General features: G+C 33.6%; 1 long non-coding RNA gene across 1 annotated transcript; it reads left to right on the top strand.

Moving 5' to 3' along the window:
* The first annotated feature begins 402 nt into the window (after positions 1 to 402).
* LOC107968081 (uncharacterized) lies at positions 403 to 2,835 on the top strand. The gene is made up of 3 exons (XR_001708966.3): positions 403 to 467; positions 957 to 1,053; positions 2,395 to 2,835. It is a non-coding gene; the product is annotated as an uncharacterized LOC107968081 (long non-coding RNA).
* Positions 2,836 to 3,964: the final 1,129 nt, after the last annotated feature.

The raw sequence follows: 3,964 nt of genomic DNA, 5'->3' as shown, positions 1-3,964 counted from the left end.
CCAAGTAGACATAGGTGATTAGATTCCAAGAGTGAAGTATGAATCCAAGAATAAAAGTGTTAAGGAAAATAATCCATCTCTGTTATTTATCAAATGTTGACATCTTGGTGCAATAGCTCTTTGGATGTAGAACCAGCTATGTTCACCTGGCTGCAGAGACTAACACCCTAGAATAATGTGCTACATGGCTAGGCCAATTGAAGCCTGCAAAATGCCAGAGGCAGTGTTTGTATGTAGGGGTGTGTGTGTGTGTGTGCACACGCATGCGCATGTGTGTGCATGCATGTGCACACATTATAGCATTTTAGGTAGGTGTTGTGCTCTTACAGGAAGAGAGAGAAAAACAGGGATAGAAGACAATGGCAGAGAGAACAGGGAGCAGCAGATTCCATTGTGAGGTCATCATAGCTGAGTGCTAAAGGGATCTAAATATTGAAGTGAGGAAGACAAATGATAGAAGGATGAAGGTGCTCTTCTTTTCTGCTAGTTTAAACTTATCATTATAGCTACACAAATGCTGTCATTGAATCTGGATCTTAATTAAAGAGAGAGAGAGAAAGAGACAGTGACTGGATGTGGGGTATAGCAAAGAGAGCTCAGTAATATGAACTCGAATTGCAAAGTTAGTGGATAGAGGGTAAGAATTCACTCTCTCAGATACCCAGAGATACAGAACTGTTCATGCAGCTGCAGGATAGAGATGTCATTTTTAGGTAACATAAATCTAGACAAATGGGAGAGATGGCTTGCAGTATCGAAATCAGAAGTAGTTTCAATAGGAGGAAGCAATATTACATTTTTCCTTTAAAATAGGCTGTATTTACTATTTAAAAAATGTTTATTACTATTAATAATAAACTAGGTGAAGATATGCATATTCTTTGGGAAACCTGTCAAGTTTCCTACCCTAAACTATTATAATTCTCCCCCAAAATTTCTTAACAAACTCCCTTAAGGTCAAATGGAAACCTCCAGAGGTCTCAAGCCAACAGAAGCAACATATATGTGAAGAGTTATTTCAGAAAGGGGGTTTTGGAAGGGGTTTTCAAAGAGGTAAGGAATATAGAAGGGGAAAGGGTAAAATCTATGCACAATATGAAATGACTCCACCCTGGTCTTTCAAAATGTTAGTGAAGGTAATACACTCACAGAATGTTATAAGCAAGTTTTTTGAGGGAAGGAAAGTGTTAAGCTTCATTTTTAACTTGATGCAGGTGAAATTGTGTCAGCATATTTGGAGCAGAAGTACACAAAAAGGGTGAGAGAAGGAAGTGTACAAAATTTGAAAAAGAAGCTGTGTGGAGATGGATAGTGAGTTCGAGTAGGACACGACATTGGGCGTTCAATCCAAATTTAATCTTATCTCCAGTGGGCTCTCAGCTGGCAGGTGGTTAACAGTAAATTTGGAGTCACATACTTATTTTTGTTTCAAATGTATGTGTATGGATGTACACTTATATGTAGCTGAGGCCTTCTTACTAAATACAAAATATCTCATTTTCATGACACTTATATTTTATTCTAAAAAACCTAAAAACATAGAAGCAAACTTAATTTTAATTTACTATTTTATAAAATGAATGAGGGATGTTTTATCTTTCAATTTCCCTATTTGGATTTGTTTTCAAATTAGTTTGGGTTTACATTTCACATTGTAATAAACAACCATGCATTTACATAGTTGTAAGTCTGATGATCTCCTTTTCAGAAATTCCTGGAAGTATTACAATACATAACGTTTTTTAAGTTCTTGATGTTTATTGACAAATTACTTTCCAGAAACTTACTGCTTTCTACTCTCACCGGAAACTGGAAACTATTTTTATCCACTTGTCATTGAAATGGGACACTATCTCATTCTGATATTTGGTAAATTAATATGTTTAAATTTATATTTGCGTATTAATAAGCTCATGTAGTTTGAGTGAGTTTGTTAGTTTTTCAAATGGTCTTGGTAGGTTTATAATAGATTTGTATGAGCTTTTGTATATTAATGGATGAATATCACGAAAGGTTTCAGATATATTAAATAGGGATATCTTCACATAACTGTCTTTGAAAGTGTTTCTGTCAGTCTTAAATGAAATAACTTCTTTATAACCCCTGGAAGAGTTCCTTGCATTTAGAAGTATTATATGTGTTAGCTTTTTATTGCTGTTAGTACTTCACTTACAAATTCATCAACTATAAAAAATAATTCACAGATGCTTATAGCTAAAAAGAGCTTAGCAATTATGAAGAAAAGTGGTAATAGAAATTTTTACTGGTGGATCGCTTATTCTAATGATATAAAATGCATTTTTAAAAAAGAAATACAAGTATAACCCTTCTGGCTCAAGTGGGCAGGGGTTCCAGGGTACCACCAACTTGACTTGGCTTTTCCTTTGTTCCCAGAGTGACCCATCTTCAAAGCATCTCTGAAGGGACTTTAGTGCCATTGAACATCAAAGACTGAACACTGTTACCACAGACCAAGTCCCTTATTTTTTTAAAAAGACACAACCAACCCAGAGAGGCAAATTAGCCCTTGGTTATACAAGAAGTTGTAAGAAGCAGCGTATCTCTTACGTCTTTTCTTTGCAGTTGCTACAAAGTAAAAGAAAATCAATTCGGTGTATTCTCCAGGAGTATGAAGGAAAACAGCCCTTATTTCAAAAAATTTTGGATGGAAGAAAACCAAAATAATTTGTGTGGTTATTGTTTTGTAATACTGATGGTGAAATGCATGTGAATTATCCAGACACATCTTTATTTCAGCCATCCTAAAATTTTGACTAGAATTACATATTAAACCCTAATTGCATAAATGTAATTAAAATATCAGCTTATCAATGATTCATATTTAAAACACACAAATCTTTCAAAGAAGCATCAATTATATGAACTTACATGACAAGAATAAAAAAATGACAATTACATATCAGAAGAAATCTCAAAGTCACATGAATGGTAATATTTTTCTTTCCCTAAGGAAGCTAAGAATATTTATTATTACCTGATTACTAACCTTTTATTTTCATGACTTAGAAGAAAACTAGTTAAGAAATCATAGTACTTTTGCTTACTCTTCCCAAACACAGTGTGTCAATAAACATTTATTGCTATATTTCTTACATAAAAGGGATATTTTAGGTGACAAGTGTTTGTTTTAATGTTGCATACATACACAACAAACAAAATGCTAATTTTCAGCAAGTTTGATATGCTTTATTTTTGCTTCCTCCCCTGAATTTCCTTTGTGAGATTATTATACAGGTTATGATTTTAGGGGCCTTGGAAACCTAAGGAGGACTTTATTCTTTTCTTTGAATTTGAGAGTTTAACTACATGTACATAACAATGTGCAGTCCATCTTTATGCAAATAGTCTAAAAAGGCAATGTGCCTGAAGGGCTGTTTTATGGCATTATTTGGTTTTATATCTTTGCAATCAACACTATGCAGCTAACATGGCCATGTAAATTCATGAGAGATTTTTCTATTGAAACCCAAACAAGGTCACCTGCTTTTGAAGATCAGAGTGAGATAAAAGTGACACTGTTTCTACAATGGTACTAAAAAATAATGTGTAAAGCCTCTTTTAAAAAAAAATACTATTGATTTTGCCTGTGAAAATATGTCATTGATTTTTTTTTTTCAAGTTTGGATTTTCATTGCTAATTCTAATGAGGGAATTTGAGATGAGTTCTGCAATGAGCTATTTATACTTATTTCCTTTTACATAATATTCCCTAAAACATTTAAAAAGGTTCAAAACCTGTATTCTTTTCAATGGCCACAGATTTTTCAGGTACCACATTTATGCATGAAGGTGAGTTTGCATCTTATATGACTTTATGCGTCTTTAGGATATATTCTATGATATATGCTACCGGACAGATTTGCAACATTTATAAAAATCAACTGGCCAATATACTTAATGAGATTTCTTTTCTTTTGTCTTTTATTTAGAGGTGGAGTGACTT

The sequence above is a fragment of the Pan troglodytes genome, chromosome 14 (genome assembly GCF_028858775.2).
Source record: "Pan troglodytes isolate AG18354 chromosome 14, NHGRI_mPanTro3-v2.0_pri, whole genome shotgun sequence".
In the NCBI taxonomy this organism is placed as follows: Eukaryota; Metazoa; Chordata; class Mammalia; order Primates; family Hominidae; genus Pan; species Pan troglodytes.
The sequence above is the reverse complement of the archived record's forward strand: the minus strand, read 5'-3'. Positions and strand labels throughout refer to the sequence as shown.